We start from the raw sequence: 27321 nt of genomic DNA, 5'->3' as shown, positions 1-27321 counted from the left end.
TCGAGGCAGGTGGATCACAAGGTCAGGAGTTTGAGACCAGCCTGGCCAATACGGTGAAACCCCGTCTCTACTAAAAATGCAAAAATCAGCCGGGCGTGGTGGTGGGCGTCTGTAGTCCCAGCTATGCAGGAGGCTGAGCAGGGAGAATCACTTGAAACTAGGAGGCGGAGTTTGCAGTGAGCCGAGATCGCGCCACTGCACTCCAGCCTGGGCGACAGAGCGAGACTCCGTCTCAAAACAAAAAAAAACAAAAAACAAAAAACACAAATCTTTGTGTAAAGTGAAAAAAAAAAAATCAAGGCATAAAAATTTCATTGTGTTCTACATTTTTAAATACCATCCTTTGTCTCCTTTAAAAGATTTTCATCCATTCATTCAAAAATCTTTTAAGTTCAACTGTCCAATTTAAGACAGAGTGAAGACATTTTTGAGTATCTGAACTAAGCACTGTCTTGACTGAAACGAAGTAAGAAGTCTATGAGAGTTCTTGTGGGCCTCCCGGTCATGCCTTTCTGTAGATAGGGAACCTCATCTTTGCTGGTCATCATGCCTGCTGTGTCTAAATGTGCCCACTTAGGATGAGTCACGAATTCTCTCAGGAATGCCGCAGCTGTACATGCCCCCGCACATCTATATTTTCCAACGTTGTTAACATCCGCCAGCTGGCAATCTACAATCTGTCTTGTATAATGTTTGAAGAGAGGCATCCTCCATGACGCGGTCCCCTGTTTCAATGCTGGCCTCAAAGAGCTTGTTCCAGAGCCAGGATAAATTGGTAAAGACCCCAGTGGCACCTGACCCCAAAGCTATATCCAAGGCACCTGTTAAGGTGGTAGCATTAAGGATGATCTTCGGGTTAAACGTGTGCACATAACAGAGCGCATCAGCCATTATGAGACTCCCCTCGGCATCAGTGTTATCAACCTGAATAGTCTTCCCGTTCCTGGCTCTAACAACATCCCCCAGCTTGCTGACCTTGCTGCTAGGCATATTTTCACAAAGAGGGGCCAGACCTGTAATATTAATGGGCAAATTGAGCTTTGCAGCAGACACAATGCCTGAGTATATAGTTGCAGCTCCTCCCATGTCAGCCCTCATGAGGTCCATATTTGCAGAAGCCTTGATGGAGATACCACCACTGTCAAAGGTAATTCCTTTCCCAACAAACACCAGAGGTGGCTTGTTTGCATTGGGGCTGCCTTCGTAGTGAATTTCCAAGAAGACTGGGGGCTCGTCAGATCCTTTGGCCACACTGAGGAATGATCCCATTGCCTGTTCCTCTATCCAAGACCTGGGTCTGATATGAACCTCAGTTTTACTATTAGCACTTTTGAGATTCTTCTCAATAATTTCAGCAAATCTGGTTGGCATCATCTCGTTGGCTTGTGTCTCCATCAAGTGACGTGCCAAGTTCTGCCCACAAGCAAACAGAACTCCTTTCTGCCAGGCCTCCTGAGCCCCACTTCCATAGAGCTTCACCGACATGGCCATCTTCTTCTTTTGCTTTAGGTCATTGTATTCATAGAGACCAAGCACCGCTCCCTCCTCAGCAGCCTGAGTGTCTCCACAGGGTTCCACCTCCATGGAAGAGAGCTCCAGGTCTTGAATCTGCCTGCATCCCGCTGCAAGAGCAGCTCTGATGTTTTCTTTGCCTTCACGCCAGTTTTCCTGTTCGTCGATTCTGGCTGCCTTTATGCTGAGGCCAACTAGCAGCACTCTGGGGAAGTCCTGATGCAGACCATAAAAGGTTCAAGTCTTGCCTGCCTTCAGAGGTGGTCCAGATATGTTCAAAGTTTCTCTCAGCTTTCCAGCTATCAATTTATCAAAATTCTCTCCTGCACTTGTGAACGGTGGCACATCATCTTCTTTTTCTTTGGAATAGATTCCTAAAACAAGGCCCTTCATCACGTCTGCGGGGGAGAGACCCCAGCTCCCGAAACATCTCACGGCCAGACATCGGATGACGACTCACCCCGCCTAATGTTTGTATTTTAGTAGAGACAGGATTTCACCATGTTGGCCAGGCTAGTCTCCAACTCCTGACCCCAGGTGATCCACCTGCCTCTGCCTCCCAAAGTGCTGAGATTACAGGCATGAGCCACCATGCCTGGCCTTTTCTTTTTTTTTTTTTTTAGAAGAATGACTTTGGGAACTAACACCCTGACCTGCTGGGGGCTTTACCCAGTCAACATAAGGATCAGGACTGAGCATACATTAAGGCAGGGAAATTTGTGACAGAATTTGTGCAACACAAACACCTCCAGATTCCCAAGCTTACTACTGCCTAAGCCTGAAATTTCACCATTAGAAATTCATTTTTTTAGGTTGGTCTGAGTGCGGTGGTGTTTACAACTAATTGATCACAACCAGTTACAGGTTTATTTGCTCCTTCTCCACTCCCACTGCTTTATTTGACTAGCCTTTAAAAAAATTGAAAATAAAAATAAATAGGCCTGGCCAGGCATGGTGGCTCATGCCTGTAATCCCAGCACTTGAGAGGCCAAGGCACGTGGATCACCTGAGTTCAGGACTTTAAGACCAGCCTGGCCAACATGGTGAAACCCGTCTCTACTAAAAACTACAAAAAAATTAGCCAGGCATAGTGGCAGGCACCTGTAATCCCAGCTACTTGGGAGACTGGGGCAGGAGAATTGCTTGAACCTGGGAGACGGAGGTTGCAGTGAGCCAGGATTGCGCCATTGCACTCCAGCCAAGGCGACAGAGCGAAACTCTGTCTCAAAAATAAATAAATAAATAAATAGGCCTGGCATGGTGGCTCACACCTGTAATTCCAGCCCTTTGGGAGGCTGAGGCAGGCAGATAATTTGAGGTCAGGGGTTCGAGACCAGCTTGACCAACATGATGAAACATGATGAAACCCCCGTCTCTGCTAAAAATTCAAAAATTAGCCAGGTATGATGGTACATGCTTGTAATCCCAGCTACTTGGGAGGCTGAGGCAGGAGAATCGCTTGAACTTGGGAGGTGGAGGTTGCAGTGAGCTAAGATTGCGCCATTGCACTCCAGCCTGGGCAACAAGAGCAAAATTCTGTCTCAAAAAAAATAAATAAATAAATAAAAGAAAAGACTTGTATTCTTACTATGAGGCTCTGTTCTTCATTAAATGTGATCTTAAAAGCAAAGTGCTTAGCCTGGCACATAGAAATCACTCCATGAATATTAGTTATAATGATAATTGCTGTGCATCCCTAGGAAAGGCATCCCTTGGAATTTAGTAATTATCTGTATTTTAGTGGATATCTTAGGTAGGTTTCCCAGAAAACACATAAGAGTTTTGCTTGAAGGAAGTTTATTGGGGAGTGCATTCACAATCAACACTTGTCTGGATATAAAAGCAACAGAATTGGGCAGAGAGAAGAACTGGGGTCTGCTGGAGGCTGGAGGCCCAGAGAGGCCTTGGCTGATCCCACCAGGACCCCTGAAGCTGGGATGGTCCCGCAGAGTTCGCTGAGTTGAAGCGTGAGAGCTAGGTCCTTACACCCTGGGTTTCCAAACAGTCATCTGGATGTGGATGTGGCTGCCCCTGCAGTAGGGGAGTGCATGACCTCAGGCAAGAGAGCTTCCTCCTCTAAGGCCAGGGAAGGACTTGGCTGTAAGCATCAGCAGCCAACACTCATGGCAGCCACTGTGAAGGACAAGTGCCTGGCTCTTGCAGAAGGTTCTGGGTGGTGCAGTGCAGAGGGAGTAAGTTGATCAGATCATTTAGGGACTAGAAGGCAGTGAGGAAATGCTGTGAACACAGACCAACTGAGGGGTGAAGGCCTCTTTGTGCCTTTGCACAAATCTTTCTCTCTTGGTAAAATGAGTGTCGCTGACCAACTTGCCCCATCTCCACTGCATTCTCCACCTTTTGAATTCCTATTGATTCTTCATGACCCAACACATGTGACTTGGGGTGAGGCCTTCTCCGGGCTCCCTCTAGCTCCCAGAGCTCCCACTGAGCAAGACTCTCCACTGTGCTTTGCCCACCTGCTTGGTTTATGTGTCTACTGAATCCTCTGAGCTGGGCACCTGGAGGGGTTGAGCCCATATTTTATTCATCTTTGTACTTTGGAGAGGTCTACCAGCTTCAGCTGGGAACTCAGTGAATGTTTATTGAAGGGTCATTTTTGGCCTGTACTCTGAGGTTAGGCTTCAGTGCTGCTGCTTCCGAGCCCTGTCTTTCATTTATTCATTTGTCTGTTCATTCATTCATTTGTTTTAAAAAATAATTAACACTCACCACTCAAACCAAAAACTAGAATATTACAAATCACTGATACTTTCTTGTGTGTTCCACCCCTACCCCAAAGCGAACACTACCTTGCATTTTATCTACAACTTTCTTTTGTTTTAAATAGTTCTATCACATGTGGCCAAGACAGTAATGCTCAGCCATTTTTCCAGATGTTCTCCATTTCCCAGCCCCACTTACAGTGTAGATGGGGTCATGTGACTGGTCCTAGCTGATGAAATGTGAACATAAGTGACATTTATCTTTTTAGAGCTAAGGCCAGGTGAAATTCTCGAGCCTTTCTGTCCTTCACAGTTGTGGCAAAAGTGAGGTCTCGTGTCTCAGATGGTGCAATGGTGCCACTACAACATGGTGGAGCCTCCATCAGCCTGGATCCCTGAGTGAATGTGCGGAGCAGAGTGCCCCAGCAACTTCTATGGGATATGTATATAAGAAAAAAGTAACCATTTGTGTGTGAAGTCACTGAAATGTAGAGGTTATTTGATACTGAAACATAACCTAACCTAATATTTATGCATATGGTTGTGGGTGGTTGTGGTTTGTGGAAGTCAATGTCACCCAGTGAGGTATACCTCTGGGTATTCACACTCTTTTGTAGTTGCCTCCCCTTGAACATTTCTGGCTTGTGACTCTTTTAGCCAATAGAATGGGACAGAAGTAACCCTGTGCCCATTCCAGACCTAAGCCTTAAGAAGGTATAATAATTTCTGTTGCTTTTGGATTCTTAGGGACCTTAAGCCACCATGTAAGAAGTTCGATTACTCTGAGACCAACATGCTGTGAGAAGTCTTGTGGAGAGGTCACATGCAGGATAACCAAGGCCCACTAGCTAAGAGTTCCAGCAGATCTCCCAGCAAACAGTCATCATCAACTTGCCAGCCATAAGAGAACTATCTTGAGAGTCGATCCCCACCTCCAGTTGAACCTCCACAGGTGGAGCCAAACCCCTGACTGAATTATATAATGTGAGCAAATAAATGATCGTGGTTGTCACTGTGTTTTAACATGATTTGTTAGGCAGCAATATATAATTTAAACATGGTTCAATCATTTTCCGATTTTTATTTTTATTTACCTATTTGTTTTGAGACAGGGCCTCACTCTGCCGCCCAGGCTGGAGTACAGTGGTGTGATCATGGCTCACTGCAGCCTTAACCTCTCAGCCTCAAGCAATCCTTGCACTTCAGCCTCCCAAGTAGCTGGAACCACAGGTACACACCAAGGTGCCTGGCTAATTTTTTTTTTCAATAGAGATGGTGTCTCCTTATGTTACCCGGGCTGGTCTCAAACTCCTGGGCTCAAACTTCAGCCTCAGCCTCCCAAAGTCTTGGGATTACAGGCATGAGCCACAATGCCCGGCCCATTTTCACTTTTTTAAATATCCAATTATTCGTTCTCCTATCAATGGGCATTTGGGTTATCGCCAGTTTTTGTTATTATACATAGGGCTACTAAAAGTATTTTTATTCATGTCTCTAGGGCACATATGTAAGAGTTTCTGGATATAGGAGTCGAATTGCCCCATAATCACTCTCAGAAGAAGCATGATTGAAGAAGCAGCCACACCAGGTATCTGGGCCTCACTGTCTATCTGTGCCTTTTAGGATTATTGGAACAAGTCTAGAACCCTGAACACATTGGGGATTACCATTGCTTGCATTTTTGTGTAGAAACAAAAAGTAATCCAAAGAAATGAAGCCCTAATGGAGGAATTTCAACGATTGTGACACCTGAGAATAGACATTTGGCAGCAAAGGGAGCTGCTCACAGATTCTGAATTCAGTCCTTTGAGCTGCCTTCAAAGCTCCCAAGACACCCTCTCCAGGCCCCTTAGCCCACAACAGCCTTCTGGATGATCCCAAAATAATAGGAACTGTGCACTTTGATTTTTTTTCTTCCCTAACATATTTTTTAAGCCCCTCCCAAGAAAAAGCCTCAGCATAGGCTGAGGGGCTTGGGTTCGGGGCCTCTGATTGCACAGCAGTGTGGAATCTCACTGGTGTCAGGTTTCAGATCCATTCTCTCACTCCTCACCGTCCATACACTCCTCCCTCCCCCATCCAGGACAGGTGTATTAGACTCTCATACAGACAGAGAAATGGAGCCCCTAGGAAGTGCTGGCTTCGGCTGAGGGGACACAGACTGGGGTCAGGGCAGATCCAGGGCTCTGGCTGTGGCCCCAGCCCTTCTGCTCCCCATCCCATCAGCTGCTTGTCCTTGCCTCTGCTTCCCTAGAGTGGCTCTAAGTGTCATCTGTAATTGTAATGCCACTGGGGCCACTGTGGAATGTGACAGCTGCAACCCCCATGCCCCAAATGCTAGTGGTCACACTGGAGCCAAGCTCAGAGCCAGGGAGGAGGTGTTATTCCCTCTTCCCTATCCTCAGTGGTTTCTAACAACCCTGTACCTGCTGGGAGGAATCATTGCTGATGTCTCCTCCAACATCCATCCTAGCAGCTTAGGATTGGACTTACGAAGAAAAGTCAGGGTGTGTGATAGGACGACATTCGCTCCTGTAATAAACAAACTCTCACATTTTAGTGACAAGCCAATACAAGTTTATTTCTCACTCACATATGAATCCAATAGAGGTATTCAGGTGGGCAGGTGGCTGCCCTCCATGTGGTGATTCAGGCTCTTAGTTTCTTTCCACCATGTGGCTCCACCATTCCCTGGGGCCTCGTGATCTCTGATTCCAGCTGCAGGTAGGGGAAAGTGCCAGAGAAGCCACGTGCATTTCTTCACACCAGGCTCAGAAGGGACTGGCATCATCTCCCACCCACGTTCCATTGGTGAGAACTTGGATGCACCCCAGATGCACAGGTCAATGTAGTTCCCGGAGGGCCGTGCAGATTTGTGAGGACCCACTAGCCATCTCCATCACAGCTGGGAGCACAGCAGACAGGACTCCTTCCTCTCCCCTGTCTTCCAGTAAGAGGGTCTTTTCCTGCTGAGTCTCTGGACGCGGCCACAAGAATAAGAAGAATGCCACCTGGGCAGAACATGAACTTGGACCTCAATATCTGCATGTGTAAAATGGTGCTTTCATAGCTATAATCTTACCATTCCCCAGAGAGACTGAGAAAAATGAGGTAGGCATGATCCTCTTCAGTTCCCAAAGGAGGAAACCAGGCCACAAAGAGACAGTGAGACTAAAGTTACACAGCAGGACCCCATTTCCTCCTGGTACACAGCTTTTCCTTTTTCTTTCTAAATTAGTCAACATCAAAGTCTGAGAAGTCACTGGACTTAAATGCAAGAAAATCCCTTAGTCAGCAAATCCACCTGAAAATCCCCTGAAGGCCTGGTAGAAGGATTATTAAGAAGAAAAGTTCTTTTATTGCCAGAAATGCAGGTACATAGACCCTGACAGTTTCTTTTCTTTTTCTTTCTTTCTTTTATTTCTCTTTTGAGACGAAGTCTTGCTCTGTTGCCCAGGCTGGAGGGCAGTGGTGCAATCTCAGCTCACTGCAACCTCCGCCTCCTGGGATTAAGCGATTCTCCTGCCTCAGCCTTCCTAATAGCTGGGACTATAGGCACGTGCCACCATGCCCAGCTAATTTTTGCATTTTTAGTAGAGACAGGGTTTCACCATATTGGCCAGGCTGGTCTCGAACTCCTGACCTCGTGATCCACCCACCTCAGCCTTCCAAAGTGCTGGGATTACAGGTGTGAGCCACTGTGCCCGGCCTGACAGTTTCTTAATGGGGTGTGTGGGACTCCGGGAGGGTGGGGGCTTGCTGCAGTGAGACTTCAGGGCAAGCCCAATTCTCCTTTCTCCCCTTTGAATATGCCTGAAATCACCCCCATTGGACCTTCCTCCCTCTAGCTCAGTGATTCTCAACATAGGGGTGGGAGAACCCCTTGTGCCAAATGCTCAGGTCCTGTATACATATAGATTCTCTCTGCAAGAAGACACGAGAGGGGCCGCATACTGCATCACTCCTGTAATCCCAGCACTTTGAGAGGCCGAGGCAAGTGGATCACTTGAGCCCAGGAGTTAGAGACCAGCCTGGGCAACATGGTGAAGACCCGTCTCTACAAAAAAATACAAAAATTAGCCAGGTGTGGTGGTACATGCCTGTGGTCCCAGCTACTGGGGAGGCTGAGGTAGGAGCCCAGGAGGTCAATACTGCGGTGAGCCAAGATTGTACCACTGCACTCCAGTCTGGGCAGCAGAGTGAGACCCTGTCTCAAAAAAAAAAAAAAAAAAAAAAAAAGAGAGAGAGAGAGAGGGACAAGAAACGGTGGCAATGGCTGCCTCTGGAGAGAGGAGCAGGTCCACTGTGTTACCCCCTCCAGGGCACCATTAGGAAGTCTGGGTGGACAGCACTCCCTGGAGCTGTGCTGTGCACAACCTATCTATTTTGGGGTGTAAAGTAGGCTTATTCTTCTTAATATGTATTTTAAAATTGTTAATAACATCTTAGATAATAATTAACACAATTAAAATATATAGTCCATGTGCCAGCCCTATCTGAACCTACTGAATTAAAATTGGATGAGGGACCGCCGGCTGCACAAGTGTACAGATATTTTGAAAAAAATCTCCCCAGGTGATTGAAAGCTCCCCACCCTCCATCCTCAAGGCTTGGGAAACCTGATTTAGTCTCTCCTTGCACAGGCCCCCCTATCTCACTTCTAGAAGTCTCAATGGACCCTTTCACCCCTGGGAGAGTGAGTGAACTAGGAATAGATTCTGCCACTGAGCAGGGAGGAGGGAAGGAAGGAAGGAGTCAGGGTTTGGGGTGGAAAGGCTCAGGGCTGAGTGAGCAGGAGGCCAGTTTTGCCTCCTGGGGAGTCGGGGCCTCCCACTTCCCTGCAGCCCTGAAACGCCCTCCCCACACCCGTGCATCGCCTCGAATCAGCAACTCTGGCCGCCAGATCTCCCGCTGGCCTTGCCCGGGCTTGCCTTTTGTTGCATTGTTGCATCATCATGCGGCCTTGCTGGGTGCCAGAAGAGTAAGCCACCCACTCAACGGTGGAAGAAAACAGCTAATTATATCACCAAGAGACCCAGGGCATATGGTCACTCTCAGCTGGCCCAGCCTGTTTCTACTTGCTTTTCATGATTGTTCTGGATTTTTTCAAAATAACAGTAACTACCAACCAGGAAAAAAAATCACCCCTGACTGTGGTGCGTGCTGCTGAATTAAGAGCTTTAGTCTACCTGCTACTCTAGGAGAGACCTACACAGCCCTCTGAGCTCAGAAAACCAAAAGCCAGACTCCCAGACTAGGGTTCAATAGACAAATGGCTCTGAGAACAGGATACATTGGAATTAGCAGAATCCAAAAGACAAGCATTGCTTTGACAGCATCACAGTAATTTATTTTTCCAAAAACTTTAAATTTCTATTTGTAGTTTAGTCAAAAGTGCAGAGCGTTTTGTTTGCCCATAGTTTCCTGTATTTATTTTTTGAGTAGATAATACATTCCATGGTCCACAGTCAAAAGATGCAAAAGGCTATTCAGTGAAAACTCTCCCTCCTACCCCTACCCTCCAGCTACCCGTTTTCTTCCCAGAGGCTGTGGCTGCTGGCTTGTGTCCCCCTCCCAGAGATAGTCTAAGAACATCCAGGTCCTTCAGCTAAAACCCTTGGGCACAGATGGGTTGCAGAATCTAGAACTTTTTTCCCATTTTAGACAGGTAATAAAGTGCATATAGCCTGTATTCCACAACACCAGCAGGCTCCACCTAGGGAGACCAGTCATCCCAGTTTGCCCCAGACTGTTCCAGTTCCACGTCCAGGGAACCCCTTCAGTCCTAGGCAAACCAAGGCAGTAGGTCCCATTAGGTGTGGGCTGTAATGTATTCATACTAACAGGGATAATTAAAAACTGCAAATGGTTTCACTTTCTTTTAGCTCTGGTTTTGCTACCAAATAAATTTGCCACAAACCAAAGAAAAAAAGTTTTGGTTTCCAGAGTCTTTTGGATTTGGGAATTGTGGATGAGGGACTGGGGACCTATAGGCAATATACATATATTTTTAATCTGTTTGAATGGAAACACAGTGTTGCGCACATTGTTTTTTCACTCAATTTATCTTAGTAGCTTTCCACATCAGTACATAGAAATCCTGCCCTTTCCTTTGTTGCTGCATTGGACTTCATCACATGGGTGAACATTTAGGATGTCTCCAGTTTTTTGTTGTTACAAACACATATAGTTTTACATGCCACTAACAACATGGAGAGAGGGCAGAGGAGGAATGGGATCTTCATTTTTTTTTTTTTTGGAGACAGAGTCTCACTCTGTCACTCAGGCTGGAGTGTAGTGGCACAATCTTGGCTTACTGCAGCCACCGCCTCGCGAGTTCAAGCGATTCTCCTGCCTCAGCCTCCTGCGTAGCTGGGATCACAGGTGTCCGCCACCACACCGAGCTAAAGTTTTTGTATTTTTAGTATAAATGGAGTTTCACCATGTTGGACAGGCTGGTCTCGAACTCCTGACCTCAGGTGATCCACCCGCCTCAGTCTCCCAAAGTACTGGGATTACAAGCGTAAGCCACCACGCCCAGGCAGTGATCTTCATTCCTAATGCTTGTTTATGACCAAAAGTTTAAGTCCAAGCCTGCTCAGAAGTTGGGGGGCAGAAACAAGACCTACTGAGGTCTCCCAGACCAGTTGCCCCGCCCATGCACCTACATCACAAAGAGTCACTCCCATTCAGAATGATTTTTCCAAACAAGAAGACAACTTACATTCAGACCTACTGTATTAGTCAGGGTTCTCCAGAGAAACAGAACCAATACAAGAATATATTCAGATAGATATAGACATAGATAGATAGATAGATAGATAGATAGATAGATAGATAGATAGTGTTCCTCAATTTTATGATAAAGTAAAAAATTCATAAGCCAAACCACCATAAGTCGGAGACTATCCATCTATATGTAGGCTCACATGGGCAAAAATACCACCCAGGGAGGTCTCTGGTCGGCCAGGTCCAGTTAATGAAAGGGGCTAGATTTCAGCTGATGGGGCTGTGGAAATCTGAATTGGGAGCCCCCTTCCTAAAACCAAGAGAAGATCCATCCATGTGTGGTGGGGCTGAAGTTTATGCAATGATAGAGGCCTTCTTCAGGAAAAAGAAGGCAATTATACTGGGCGCCTCCATCCAAATGAGGGTCCTAGAAGCTTCGTTTCATCAGTTTCACCATCAACCCACCTCTGTGTGTGGCTGAATAAAGGTCAGGGAAGTAGCGATCTCTGGGGGGCGTGGGTAACACCTGGGGGGCCACAGTGCTAAAACTTGAAGGACCAGAATAGCCCGGGCTGAAGGAGGACAGAGGAGATGCAAGAGAGAGAGAATGGGGCCATCCTGCAGTGCCCACCGCAACCATCTATGCATCCTGGACCCCAGGCTGGCACTACACAGGGTGCTGTGCGATTCCTCACCCTCATTCTCTGCCTCCACCAAGAGTAACAGGCTGGGCGTAGTGGCTCACGCCTGTAATCCCAGCACTTTGGGAGGCTGAGGCGGGCAGATCACTTGAGGTCAGGAGTCCAAGAACCAGCCTGGCCAAAAAGGCGAAACCCTGTCTCTACTAAAAATACAAAAACTAGCTGGGTGTATGGTGGGCGCCTGCAATCACAGCTACTTGGGAGGCTGAGACAGGACCCAGGCTTGGACCCAGGAGGCAGAGGTTGCAGTGAGCTGGGATCGTGCCACTACACTCCAGTCTGGGCGACAGAGCAAGACTCTGTATCCAAAAAATAAATAAATAAATAAAGAGTAATAATAAAAATTAAAGTAGTTCACACTTACTGAGGCCCAGTTCTAAGTACTTCATCCATAGTTACTTGGTTAATTTTCACCATTACTCATTTCGGGAATGAGGCACCATTACTTTTATCCCCATTTTACAGATTAGGAAACTGAGGTAGAGATAGAGATGAAACCACTTCCCAAACCAGACAGAAACAGAGCAAGGATTTGAACCCAGACAGGCTGGCTCCAGAGGCAAAGCTCTTAACCACTAACGACAATAACCACTGACACTCAGGTTGTGATTATCCTGTATGGGTTGCTCTTCTGAGTGTTCACATGTATCAGCTCAACTAATTGTTACAGGTACTGTTACTATCTCCATTTTACGGATGAGGCGACTAAGACACAGAAAGGTCAAGCCATTTGCCCAGGTCACACAGGTGCAGAAGAAGGATTTGAAACCAGGCAGTGTAGTTCCAGAGTCCATGTCCTTCTGCACTGAACTGTACCTCTGTACCATGTCTAGAGCTAAGAGCAACAATGACTATGGCTTGCAGCCTCCACATCACATGTGGTGTCATCACTGGAGAATTTAATAAGCACTCAATAAATAATCAATGAATCCTCCTCTGAAACAACCCTTTTCATGATATTAAAAAAAAATCATATTCCAAGTTCATTGAAGAACATCTGAAGACTTTAGAAAGGCTCCAAGAAGAAATGCAAGTCACCCTTGATACAGCAGGGATAAGCATCACTAATGTTTTGATGTCTTTCCAGCTATTGTTACAAAATAGGGATCCTACTCTATGTTCTGTTTTTTCTTCACTTATCAACAGATCACAAACATTTTCCCATGCCATTACATTTTTTTCCCTCAACTTCCCCAGAGGAGTGCTCTGTGATTACCTATGAACCAGAATGCCCCCCACAAATAGCCCCCTCCTCAGGCACAGACCCCTACTCCCCAAAATATGCCCATCCTATATGCTGAACCCTTTTTTACTTCCTGTCATCTCTGGAAAGCTTGTGTAATCCCTCTACTTTCCTTCTTAGAGTCAAGGTCTCCTCCACTTCTGCCAAGGACATGTCCCATGCTTCTCAGCACCCTCTACCTCTTCTATCATGTTTCCCCCTCACTAAGTCACTGACCCTTCTCACACCATCCCTCACCCAGGATCAGAACTATTCTATCCTGTGCCCCATTCCCACAGGTCTTGCTAGAGACAATCTAATTCTGTCAGCAAGCTGGCATTAGGCAATGTCTGTTGCAATGCACAGAGTGACAGGCAAGACAATGCCAGTGAAGGTGCTGGAGGCTGCAGCGTGGGAGTCCTTCCCAGGGACACAGGTGCATTTTGAACATGGGTCTTTGAGGTACAAAGCCTTAACCTAAAAGGGGACTCTCCTGGTATCATTTCAGGCTACCAGGCAGGGCCTGCAAGTGCTATTTTGGTGCAGGGAGTTCTTTTGATGTACCTTAAACCCCAACAGGGAGGCGGAGGCCTAATCCACCCCTAGGGTGGGGCAGCCTTGGCGCCTTGCCCTATTAGGAGGGAATGAAAGGCTTTTGAAGGTTGTAGCTCAAGACGGGTGGCTTCTTGATTCCAACCACGGTGTCTCAGCCAGGATGGGAAATAAAGCGGGGTGTGCAGACAGCTGACAAGAGAGGAGGAGTCTGGGTAGGGGAAGCAGGGGGATAGGACTCCTCCCAGACCTGATCTGTCTGACCTGGACTTCTCTGGCATCGCTGCCATAACAGCACCTATGCTCATATGTTTTTGTAAGGATCAGATGAGGTAAGTACAGTAAAAGTGCTTTGCCAAGGGTAAAACCCCAAAGTCAGGTGTGGTTAGGCCTCTCTGCTTCTTTCCTTTTTTTGGAAGGTGTTGACAGCTCCTCATTGTTCTTAAGGCGTTTCCTCCCTGAAACACATTTCACCCTCTAGACAGGAGGTGGGGGACTTAGTACTCAGGGAGGCACACCTGGGTTCCCTTAGCTCCGGGCCACTGCAGCTCCCATCTCTATTCCCGCACAGCAGCTCAGGTTTTGTGTTTTTTGAGACAGAGTCCTGTTCTGTGGCACAGCCTGGAGTGCAATGGCGCAATCTCAGCTCACCGCAACCTCCCCCTCCCAGGCTCAAGCGATTCTCCTGCCTCAGCCTCCCGAGTAGCTGGGATTCCAGGCGTGCACCACCATGCCCAGCTGACTTTTTGTATTTTGGTAGAGATGGGGTTTTACTATGTTGGCCAGGCCGGTCTCAAACTCCTGACCTCAGGTGATTCACCCGCCTCAGCCTCCCAAAGTGCTGGGATTGCAGGCGTGAGCCCTGCACCTGGCAGCAGCTCAGGTTTTATAACTGGTGTTTACTGGGGTCCCAGGCATAATTCATCTAAACAATGTATAGGGTGACTAACTGTTCGGGATTGCACAGAATTGAGGGGCTTCCAAGGGCACAGGACTTTCAGTGCTAAAACCGTGCCAGTGCTGGGCACACAGGGATGGCTGGTCATTCTAGGTGTATGTAGGGAGGTGTAGGTCAGATGTGGGTGTGATTTTGTTTGGCATGGTACATATAAGTAGTGTGTGCTGAGGTGTGGTTACACGTGTGATTATTCATGTTTGGCGTAGAGGGTTTAGGGTGGATCTGGTGGCACATTTGGATTTGTGTGCTGGATTTACTTTGCTATGTATGTGTCCACGTTGTTTGTAAGATGCATGTATGTGTTAGGGCTTGTATATATGGTGTGTTGGATTTAGTGTACATGGGTAACCTTCATACGCATGCCATTTGTGTGCGACGAATGTGTTTTTTCAGCAGTGGTGTAAGTGTATGTTTTGTATTTGGTATAGTGTGGAATGTACATGCCATTTGTGTGAGGAGGGAATAATGTCCGTGGTGTATATGTGTCTGGTGTGAAACTCGGTATGTGGGTGCTAGTGACTCGTGTAGTCTTTTGCCTAAATGCAGGTGTTTGTAGTGTGTGCATGTATAAGCACTAATGTGTGTATTATGTGTGCTGTGTTTGGTGTGTCAAGGGACATATTCATGTTATTGGTGAGCAGAGTTGAGTGTTGTATATGTATTGTGAGTTGTGTTTGGTGTGGAGGCTGAGATGTGTGTGTCATCTGCATGCAGATGCGTTTGTGTGGCCAGCAAGATGTCGGGTGTGCAGTGGTGCGTGGCCTTTGTTGGGCTCAGAGAGACGTGTGTCATTTGCGTGTTATGTGTGGAGGTGAGTGCTAGTGTATCCGTGCCGGGCGTGGGGTGTCCGAGTCTGCACGCTACGCACATGTGTGGGTTGCAGCAAGGCGCTGAGGGCTGAGGTGCGGCGGGGGCCCAGACGGTGTGACCTCAGGCGGTGTGACCTGGCCGGAGTCCAGCGCCGGAGCTGCTGCGCCGCGGGAGGCGGGGCATTCTGGGAAGCGGCCACGCCCACCGCGGGGGAGGCGGGAACCCGGGGACCCTGCCGCGGCGACGCTGTGGTCGCTGCTTGCCTCCTGAGCTCCGGCCGCTGTTTACCTCTTACTACTTAACAGTGACTCCTAACCAACCAGGGAACTATTGGGAATACCGGACGCGGAGGCTCACGCCTGTTATCCCAGCACTTTAGGAGGCCGAGGCGGGTAAATCACGAGGTCAGGAGTTCAAGACCAGCCTGGCCAACATGGTGAAACCTCGTCTGTACTAAAAATACAAAAAAGTAGCTGGGTGTATTGGCAGGCACCTGTAATCCCAGCTACTCGGGAGGCTGAGGCAGAAAAATCGCTTGAACCTGGGAGGCAGAGGTTGCAGTGAGCTGAGACTATGCCATTGCGCTCCAACCTGGGCAACAAGAATGAAACTCGGTCTCAAAAAAAAAACAAAAAAAAAACGAAAAAACAAAGCATTGTGGCTCCTGTCGTCCGTGTATTTCCTCATTTCATCCTCCCAACCGCCTAGATGGGAGTTGTTATCCCCCATGGGAGTCGTTATCCCCCGCTTCCCGCACCGCTGAGTTCCCTGGGGGTCCTGGAGGTGAGGGAGTCCGCCCCACCCGAGTCTCGAACGTTCGCTGGTTGCCAGCGAATTGACAGGAGAAAAACACCGTGGGGAAACTGAGCTCCCTGGATAGCGGGACCCTGAGGGTCCCCGCAAAACCGATCAGGTGCTCGCCAAAATCTTTCCCCAGAGACCTTTCTGAATTTCTCCCCAAGGCTGGAAGAATGAGGGTGTTAGGTAAGCTTGTACGGTATAATATGATGCTTCCAAGAGGGTATGTAGTTGAGTTAGGACAGTAAAGTTGTGAATTGTCCAAAATTAATACTTTTTTGGATTGAGGGATTAACATCACTTTAAAAACTCCAAATGCTCATACTTTGGATTTGCTTCTGGTAGGATCTACCTGCTCCTCCACCTCCACCTTCTTCCTTCCATCCTTCCTCCTCCTGACTTATTTTCATGTGTATTTGGTCTATTAGGTGGAATCATATGAAATTGCCCTTGATGTAGATCAATACTGATCAAATACTTGAAATTTTGTATGGCCAACCTAATACATATGGAAAGCTCTTTTTAGATACACTAGCACTCACCTCCACATGCAACACACAAATGACACTCATCTCTCCATGACCAGCAAAGCCCACACACCACTGCACACCCCATCACATCTTGCTGGCTGCACACGGAGCATGCGTAAAGCACAGCACCAACGCATCTGCATGCAAATGAAACATGCAAGGGAATTGTTTGTGTTTGATGAGAGTTGCTAAAGTCCTGAGCATCACACTGATTGGAGCAGCTTGCACTTACTCATGGCTGGAGAGGTGGCATGTGGTGTGCTGGAGCCTGCTAGTACTGGCTTACCAGGCAATTGTTAAATATTTGGGAACTTTGCCCAGCCAGTTGGTAAGCCACTGGTAGCTTGACATTGTCCATGAGGGAGAATTTACAGCATGGAAACTTGGGCTTCCCTCCCCAACCTCCTGGGAGCTGGTTTACCAGCACACTACTGGTTGTTTGGCTCATATGAGGCCACATTAAGTCTCAATGAAATCAGTTTCCTCAGAACCATATAAATCCCCAAATACAAATTGAGAGTTGTGGGAAGAGTGGAAGGGATGCTGGGTAATCGATTCAGGCTGCTATAACAAAGTACCATAGATTGAGTGACTTATAAGCAACAGAAATGTATTTCTCATAGTTCTGGGGACTGCAAGTCCAAGATGGGGGTGCCAGCATGGTTGGGTTCTGACAAGGGCCCTCTTCTGGGTTGTGATCTTGTTATGTCCTCATATGAAAGAAAGAGAGAGTCAAAGAGTTCCCTGGGATCCTTTTTATAATGGCATTAATCCCATTCATGAGAGTTCCTTCCTCGTGACCTTATTACCTCCCAAAGGCCCAACCTCCCCACCTCCTTACACTATCACATTAGGGGTTAGGATTTCAACATATGAGTGTTTGGGAGGACACAAATATTCAATCCATTATAGGAGGCAACCAACAAGTTCAGTGGTTGTAGGAGAAAACACTGGAAATTTGGGAATGAACCATGTCAGTTCATAACTGTAGCACTTTGGATAATATTTATTAAACATATGCCAGGCACTATTTGAAGCACTTTATATATGTTAATTCATTTGATCACCACAATAACCTTATGAGGTGGATATCATTAATATCCCCATTTTACAAATGGAGAAACTGAGGCTCAGGTAACTTGGCCAAGGTTATACAGCTAGTAAGTAGTAGAGCTTGGCTTTGACCCCAAGCTATGTAACTCCAGGGTGCATGCTCTTGACTGCTATGCTATGCTGCCTGTATTATATTTTTTAGGTTAGGTTGCAGAAGCAATCCCAAAATCTGTGTCCTAAAATAATAAAGGTTTGTCCTTGTTCATATTACATGTTAGCTGTCTGTCAGCTGTGGTTCTGCTTGACCTGTCTTGTTCTGAGACCCAGGCTGAAGGAACAGCCCTGTCATGGTCCCAGAGAAAAGACCAATTCCAGGGCTGGGCGCGGTGGCTCACGCCTGTAATCCCAGCACTTTGGGAGGCTGAGGTGCGCAGATCATGAGGTCAGGAGATCAAGACCATTCTGGCCAACATGGTGAAACCCTGTCTCTACGAAAAATACAAAAAACTAGCCGGGCAAGGTGGCGAGCACCTGTAGTCCCAGCTACTTGGGAGGCTGAGGCAGGAGAATGGCATGAACCCAGGAGGCGGTGCTTGCAGTGAGCTGAGATTGCGCCACTGCACTCCAGCCTGGGCGACAGAGCGAGACTCCATCTCAAAAAAAAAAAGAAAAGAAAAAGAAAAGACCAATTCCAGTAGCATGTGATGAATCTGAAGAGTCAAGTAATGTATGGCATACAGTATTTTTTTTTTAATCACATTCCATTGTTCAAAGCACCACATCACATGGCCGAGCTTGACTCAGTGGGGGCTGAGGAATAGATTCCTCCTCCTCCCAGGCGCTGCAAGTCACATGGCAACCTGTTTGGTAGTGAATAATTGGGAACTGTTTCAGGATAGGTTCCCCAGAAGTGCACCCTGAGTTAGGGACTGTGGACAAGTGATTTATTAAGGAAGTGTTCCTAGGAGAATCCATAAAAGGAGTTTGGAGAGCAGGACAGAGGAGAAGACGAAGCCAAGAAAGGCTATAATTTCAGGCAAAGTCCTGGGCTCAGCCTGCCTGGAGTTTAAATTACACCTCAGAGTTTATCTCAAGGCAAGGAAGGTGGGCTTTCATGTTTCCACAGCTGTCAAATTGGTTAAGTACTTAAGATGGGCTAAGTACTGCTCCAAGGGGACATAAGCAACTAGTTTCTGAACCCGGGTGAAGCAGTTCCAGTAGCCCTGGAGTAATCCTCCAAAAAGAGTCACAGGTGCATGGCTCTTAGAAACAAAATCACACAGAAACTGGGAGAGAGAATGGAACCTGAGAGATCTGAGAAGATCTGGGCAGAGCACCAATAATGCCTCTTTTTATACTGTCTTCTTTTAGCATTAAAGGTAAGACATTATTTCTTCCATAGTTAATGGCATGTCTTTGATGCTAGGCAGAGGGGCCAGGATGCACTCCCATTGGAACAAGAGGCAACAAAGAGTCATTGCAAGTTTTTCAGTAACCCAGTATTGTATTTACTGGGCAGATATGTCTAACATAAATCTTTCCAAAGTGAAGAAAGATGCAAGCCCTACTCCTGTGCAATTCTGGCAGTAACCACCTGGAGTTAATGCAGACTCCACTGGTTAATGGCACAGTCCCCAATAAGACTGCTCTACAAAGATGCCAGCTGCAGGATCAGGGATCCTCAGGCCAATCACACTTCTCATGAACTGGCTACCAATTCAGGGATTCCCACAACCCTTTCAGCTTCCATAATTTGCTGAGATAATTCACAGAATTCACAAAAGTGCTATATTTACAATTGCAGTTTTATTATAAGGATACAAATCAGCGTCAGCTAAATGAAGAGAAACATAGGGTGAGGTCTGGGAGCATCCCAAACATGGAGCTTCCATGCCCTCTCCCTGTAAAATCAAGACACGTTGCTTTTCTTTCTCTCTCTCTCTCTCTCTTTTTTTTTTTTTTTTTTTTGCTGTTGTTGTCGTTGTTGTTGTTGTTGTTGTCGTTGTTGTTGTAAGACAGTCTCACTCTGTTGCTCAGGCTGGAGTACAGTGTCACAATCTTGGCTCACTGCAACCTCCGCCTCCTGGGTTCAAGCAATTCTCCTGCCTCAGCCTCCTGAGCAGCTGGGACTACGGGTTTGCGACACTACACCTGGCTAATTTTTGTATTTTTTTAGCAGAGACAGGGTTTCACCATCTTGGCCAGGCTGGTCTCAAACTCCTGACCTCAGATGATCTGCCCGCCTCGGCCTCCCAAAGTGCTGGGATTCCAGGTGTGAGCCACTGCACCCAGTCAACATGTTGCTTTTCTAGCACATTGATGTGTTCACCAACCAGGAGATTCACCCAAGCTTTGGGTGTCCAGGGTTTTGAGGTTTCATTACGTATGCATAATTGATTAAATCATTAGTCATGAGATTGAACTCAATCCAATCCCCTTTCCCTGAAGGAGGTTGGGCTGACATCACATGGCTCAAATCTCCAATCCTGTAATAAATCACACAGTTGGTCATTCTGGTGTGACCAGCCCTTACCCTGAGTCATCTCATTAGCATAAATCCAGCTGTGGTCTGAGGGCACCACCATTATTAGCCAAGACATTTCTATTTCTTCAGAAATTCCAAGGGTTTAGAAGCTCCTTCCCAGGAAATACAGGACACATTCTTTATTATAGAACACGTATCATCAGAATGAAGAATCATATTGAGCCCTGAGCAGAATCATTTTTCTAATTCCACAGGTAGATACACATACATGAGCAAATGCAGTACACCAAAGACAAAAAGAAAAATCTTACATGCCTCTGGGGGAATAAGATGATGACCTACAAAGGAACTCAAATAGTGTAACAACAGACTTATCCTCGATATCAGTAGAGGCTGGAAGATGGTGGAATGATATCTCTTTTTGTTTTTGAGACAGAGTCTCGCTCTGTCACCCAGGCTGGAGTGCAGTGTGTGATCTCAGCTCACTGCAACCTCCACCTCCTGGGTTCCAGTGATTCTCCTGCCTCAGCCTCCAAGTAGCTGTTATTACAGATGTGTGCTACCATGCCCGACTAATTTTGTATTTTTAGTAGAGACTAAAATTTTAGTTTCACCGTGTTGGTCAGGCTTGTCTCGAACTCCTGACCTCAAGTGACCCGCCCGCCTTAGACTCCCAAAGTGCTGGGATTTCAGGTGTGAGCCACTGCGCCTGGCCTGGAATGATGTCTTAAAAAGTTCTATAGGCCGGGCACGGTGGCTCACGCCTGTAATCCCAGCACTTTGGGAGGCCAAGGCAGGCGGATGACAAGGTCAGGAGATCGAGACCATCCTAGCTAACATGGTGAAACCCCGTCTCTACTAAAAATACAAAAAATTTGCCAGGCGTGGTGGCGGGTGCCTGTAGTCCCAGGTACTCGGGAGGCTGAGGCAGGAGAATGGCATGAACCTGGGAGGCGGAGCTTGCAGTGAGCCAAGATCGCACCACTGCACTCCAGCCTGGGTGACAGAGCGAGACTCCGTCTCAAAAAAAAAAAAAGAAAAGGCCTATAAAGTAGGTTGCTCTTTCTCACTGGAAGGTAAAACATAAAATAATTATTAGATATTGTAGTAATATTTATCTATCATTATAAGGGAAAGTTAATCTCATGTCATTGAAGTCATCCATTTAAAACCCAAAACATTATTTTAATAATTTCTGATGTAAATCATTCCAAAATATATTACCCCATGTTTACCTTCCTAACAGAGGGCTCAGGTTCAACATTCTTTGCTGTTGAATAGTGAGAGTTTCAGGCGTTACTGAGGTCTGCTAGGCAGCTTGCACCTGCACTGAGTGTGTCACACATCCTTTTTAGAGTTCTGTCTCCTCTCTGCACTTTATCAGCCTCTTAATCTGCTGCTACATTTTATATGCAGTTGTCTGCATGTGGGCCAGGGGCTTTCTCAACGCTCTCCATCCTCCTAACATCTGTAGCTCATTAGCTATATGTGGCAGATTATATTTTCCAAAAACAAGCACTGCAATATCTCCCATCCAACATGCAATGTAATGTTAACACTCCACCCATTATTTATGATCTCTCCTCTTAAGTCGGGTGTCTTCCAAGGCTGGGTCATAAAAGGTGATATGGTTTCCACCCAGTCCTCTAGGAATGCTTGTTCTTGGAACCCAATTACCATGCCACAAGGAAGAGGAGAAACCACATGGAGAGACCATGTGTAGGTGTCTGGCGGACAGCCCCAGCCAGGGCCCCTTTCAGCCAGCACTAATCCTCAAATGGGAGCAAGTGAGTGAGTGATCGAGGCTTCCATAATTCCACCCTAGCCTTTGAATTCCCCTGCTGATGCCAAGTGGTAGAAACAAGCTATCTTTACCAAGCCTTGCCCCAAGTGTTTATGAGCAAAAGAAGTGATGGTCGTTATCTGAGCCTCCAAGTTTGCCGTGGTATCATTCACAGCAATAGATAACTATATGACACCACTTTTTACTGTGCTTAAAAGCTGCTCCAGGGTTGGGAGTGGTGGTTCACGCCTATAATCCCAGCACTTTGGGAGGCCGAAGTGGGAGGATCACTTGAGGTCAGGAGTTTCAGACGAGCCTGGCCAACATAGTGAAACCCCCGTCTCTACTAAACATACAGAAAATTAGCCGGGCGTGGTGGCGGGCACCTGTAGTCCCAGCCACTTGGAAGGCTAAGGCAGGAGAATTCCTTGAACCTGGGAGGCGGAGGTTGCAGTGAGCCGAGATCACGCCACTGCACTCCGGCCAGGGCAATACTCTGTCTCAAAAAGAAAAAAAAGCTGCTCCATGTGACGTGTTGGTTTGGTTGGAGTCCTTTGAGAACCCTTAACCCAGAGGTTCCTTTGTCAGTTGTAAAGAAGTTCAAGCCTTGTAAATTATTTCAAGTTTCCTCCTACTCTAGACGAAGCCTCTTCGGTTTCAAAGAAAAAAAGAAAGAAGAAAAGGAAAAAAAAAAATTAGCCTGCTTTGGTGGTGCATCCCTGTAATCCCAGTTACTTGGGAGACTGAGGCAGGACAATCACTGGGACCCAGGAGGTAGAGATTGCAGTAGCTGAGATCACGCCACTGCACTCCAGCCTAGGTGACAGAGCGAGACTCCATCTCAAAAAATAAAAAAAGGAAAAAAAGAAACCCATCCATTATCTCAGGAAAGGGGGGTTTTAGGCTTTATGGAAGGATTCAGAGGGCCTCACAGAAATCGAAGAACAGCAACTTCTGCACAGCATGGCCTCATGGCAATTGTTGTGTATGTATATACACACACACTATACACACACACATATATGTATATATGCATACAAACACACGCACACATATATATACACACACATATACAAGTATTTATAACTTTTCTGTTAGCCTCTGCACATATACTCTATTCTTTTCTCATTTCATAGGCATAGGCTTGGTTTTCTAATTCATCAGTTCACTGGTTCATTAGGCCCTTTTCCACTTTCTAGTTCCCTATGTACATCACAGCCTATGATACAGGTGCCACTACTGATCAGTGCCCAGTTCCAAAATTCCAAAAAGATGTCTAATTAACACAGCTCCTCTTTGCTAAGCAAGGTCCCATAAAGCACAAGTAGCTGGACTAATTACACCTCAACTGACCTTGGTCAGGTGTCCATCACAGAGCAATCAGCTGGGGCCCTGGAGGTCCTGTTTGGAAGTGAGAAGTCCCCTAGAAGGGATTTGGGTGGGACATGCAGTGATTGACATTTTCAGGACACCTCCCCATTAAGGTTGTTTACTCCTCTACACCAGAAAATGAAAGCTGAGATGGGCACAAGTGTGACCTCCAGATAACAGCAGGACATAATCAGGAACTGCCAACCCAGGGAAGGATCTGGAGCAAGGGTGGATGAAGGGGAACCATGTCTGGCAGCAGATGTTGGGACCAGTAGGTAAGGAGATGAGCCTAAAGGCAAAAAGTCCCCCAAGTAACTCCTGCAGTTGATTTAGAGAGAACTTTACTAAGACTTGCAGATAACCTTTCACTCTTTAAGGCTTCATGATGTCCTAGATACAGAATTGCTGGAGTCCAACAGGCTCTGAACTCAAGTACCAGGTCACCTAATTTAAAAACTGTAAGACCTGAGGCAAAGCTATATGAACCTTGATTTCTTCATCTGTAAAATGAAGATAATAGTACCGACCGGCTGGGTGTGGTGGCTCATGCCTGTAATCCCAGCACTTAGAAAGGCCGAGGCGAGTGGATCATCTGAGGTCAGGAGCTCGAGACCAGCCTGACCAACATGGTGAAACCCTGTCTCTAAACATACAAAAATTAGCCAGGTGTGGTGGTGGGCACCTGTAGTTCCAGCTACTTGGGAGGCTGAGGCAGGAGAATTGCTTGAACCCGGGAGGTGGAGGTTGCAGTGAGTTGAGATTGTGCCACTGCACTTCAGCCTGGGTGACAGAGTGAGACTCTGTCTCAAAAAAATAAAAAAATAAAAAGTACCAACCTTGCAGGGCAAGGGTGAGAATTAAACGCAGTAACTCTGTCCAAAGGTTTAACACAGGCTCAAGTTTATCACAGCTACTCGCTAAACATGTGTGAACTCCCTTTCTTCTTCTACTGGGGAGTCAGAGTTCCCCCTTTCAGGTTGTGAAATGGGCTGGGACAAAGATCCCAGAAGTCTTTTGACTGGAGGTCAAAATTTCAATTTTCTTTTTTTTTTTTTTTTTTTTTTTGAGGCGGAGTCTCGCTCTGTCGCCCGGGCTGGAGTGCAGTGGCCGGATCTCAGCTCACTGCAAGCTCCGCCTCCCGGGTTTACGCCATTCTCCTGCCTCAGCCTCCCGAGTAGCTGGGACTACAGGCGCCCGCCACCTCGCCCGGCTAGTTTTTTTGTATTTTTAGTAGAGACGGGGTTTCACCGTGTTCGCAAGGATGGTCTCGATCTCCTGACCTCGTGATCCGCCCGTCTCGGCCTCCCAAAGTGCTGGGATTACAGGCTTGAGCCACCGCGCCCGGCCAAAATTTCAATTTTCAATTCCAAAAAATCTTCAGGGGCTGGGCACAGTGGTTCATGCCTGTAATCCCAGCACTTTGGGAGGCCAAGGCAGGTGGATCACTTGAGGTCTGCCGTTCGATGCCAGCCTAGCCAACATGGCAAAACCCCATCTCTACTAAAAAGACAAAAATTATCTGGGTGTGGTGGTGGGCACCTGTAATCCAGCTACTTGGGAGGCTGAGGAATGAGAATCTCTTGAAAGCGGGAAACAGATGTTGCAAGGAGCCGAGATGACTCTACTGTACTCCAGCCTGGGTGAGACAGCGAGACTCTGTGAAAAAAAAAAAAAAAAAAAAAAAAAAAAAAAAAAAAAAAAAAAAAAAATCTGCAAAACAAAGAATTAGATTATAAAGAGTTTACAGACTCATAACCAAGAAATGTGCACATTAGAAATCAAGGCGTAGAGTTTATGGTGCAATGACATTGAAGCAATGCCCTGGATGGGCCCCACTCGTCTTAAGAACTCAGTGAAATTGTGAAACCTGTGGGGCAGACCTCAGTCCCCTGAAGACCTCCACATTCCTCAGGGAGTTCAGCGGCTCAGAACAGTGGCAATTCCTAAATGTCCAGGATGGCACATCAAATGCCAGAATGGAGTCACCAAGGCTGAAGGGAGGAGCAGTAGATCAGGAGTCCAGGCCTGGGTTCTATTTCCAGCCTTGCTGCTGACTAGCTGTGTGTCCCTGGGCAAGTCATTTTCCTACTGGGTACAAGCCTGTATCTCCACAGCTATAAAATATGAAAGCTGGGCCAGATGATTTCCAAGAGGCCTCAAACTCAAGTAGGTAAGGGAATCTTAGTGATTCTAAGATCCTACGAACTCCAGACCTCAAGTGATCTGCCCGCCTCAGCCCCCCAAGGGCTGGGATTACAGGCACGAGCTACTGTGCCCGGCCCCTGCAGATCTGTAGGAATTGAAAATTAAAGGCTAAGGCCAGGCATAGTCTCACACCTGCAATCCCAGCACTTTGGGAGGCTAAGGCGGGAGGATCAAGTAGGATCAAGTAGGTAAGGGGATCTCAGAGAACTTTTAGAGTTACACAGATTCAGCTCAAATCCTGGCTTTTCCCGGAAGGACAGTGATCCCAGGCAAGTTGTTTAACCTCTATATGCTTCACACTTTCCTTATCTGTAAACTGGGGGTAATAGCAGTATAAGGTTGTGAGGATTAAAGGGGAGAATCCATGAGTGCATGTAACACAATACTTTGCACATAGTAAATTCTCAATGAATGTTAGATATTATTGTTAGTGAAGGGATATTTTAAAATACATTTTTGAAAGCATATCTCCTTTAGTCACCTTGGCCTCTGGGGTTCCCCAGCCCAAAATCAACAGGTTCCCTGCGTTAAAGGAGGAACAGATACCAGTTTGAAAGACAAAGTCATTGCTTTCCCTCAACTAGCAAGTTTCCTTTATCTGGCAGTGGGGTGGGGTGGGAGCTCTTTGTAAACAATAATCTTGAAAGCCAGGCTTTGAGGCAAAGGGACTTGTCTTACAGTGTTTGAACTTCCTGTTCCCTGAACAAGTCGGCCTGAAGGATTTAGCCACTGAGGTTACTGAAAGCCTTGCTAGAGAGAACTCAGTATCTGGCACAGCGCAGTGTGTCTCTAACTTTCTGGGACAGAACTAAAAAACATGGATTCCTGGGTCTCTCCTCAAATCTACTTAATCAGACTCTCCAGGGGAGGCACAGAGAATGAATGTTTTATTTTATGTTTTGTTTTGTTTTATTTTGTAACGAGACAGACTCTCGCTCTGTCTCTCGGCTCCCTGCAACCTACATCTCCCGGGTTCATGTGATTCTCCTGCCTCAGCCTCCTGAGTAGCTAGCTGGGGCTACAGGCACGTGCTACCATGCCCCGCTAATTTTTTTGTATTTTTAGTCGAGACGAGGTTTCACCATGTTGGTCAGGCCGATCTTGAATTCCTGACCTCAAATGATCAGCCCACCTCGGCCTCCCAAAATGCTGGGATTACAGGCATGAGCCACTGCACCCATCTGGGAATGAATATTTTAAACCAGTGCCCCAGTTGCTGCTTCTGGTCAGAGAAGCCTAGGAAGAGACAAAGTGTCTTAGGCAGAGACAAAGGGTCTGCTCCTCAGGTCCCGGTGCATTGTAGGGGGAGAAGGGAAAGAGGCAGGGAAGCGGTAGGTTCCATGTGTGACCGCTCTCCAAAGTGGCATGGGGACAAGGGGGTAGGGAAGGGAGAAATGTCCCTATTCATGTGGCGACTGAGTGTTTACCTGTTAGATACACTTCAAATTGGAGTAGATCAAGGCACCTACTTGGCAAGTCATCCCCTTCCCTTCCCAGCTCCAACACCCAGAAGCGCGGTTCCTGGGAGAGATCGGATTAGTAACAGGAAGAGAGTATCTTCTTTGTGCATCTGAGCGTCCTGCGGATAAATTGCTCTTATGTCACTTCATCATCATAAAAATGTTGCATCATCATTGTCACCAAAAAGTCTTCATCCAAGAGTGCCTCCAGCCCTGGGGTCACTCAGGCACTAAGCCAGGTGTGTGCCCCTTTTGGTTCAGGAATCTGCCCCTTTGCCCTCAGGCAGGAACCAGGAAGCACGGTCTTCCAATCTGGCTGGGAAAGAGTGTGGGCGCAGGAAGCTGGGGATTAAATCTCTCCCAAGGGATCACACAGCCACCAAATTAAAGGGTGAGCCCACGCAGATGGAATTTGAAATTCCCAGGTCA

The 27321-nt window shown here is 46.9% G+C and overlaps 1 pseudogene; it reads right to left on the bottom strand.

Annotated features, from left to right (window-relative positions):
• Window positions 1–440: 440 nt before the first annotated feature.
• LOC104682940 lies at window positions 441–6703 on the bottom strand (annotated as a pseudogene).
• Between the last annotated feature and the right edge of the window lie 20618 nt (window positions 6704–27321).

The sequence above is a fragment of the Rhinopithecus roxellana genome, chromosome 4 (genome assembly GCF_007565055.1).
Source record: "Rhinopithecus roxellana isolate Shanxi Qingling chromosome 4, ASM756505v1, whole genome shotgun sequence".
Taxonomy (NCBI): domain Eukaryota; kingdom Metazoa; phylum Chordata; class Mammalia; order Primates; family Cercopithecidae; genus Rhinopithecus; species Rhinopithecus roxellana.
This window is presented reverse-complemented; position numbering and strand designations above follow the sequence as displayed.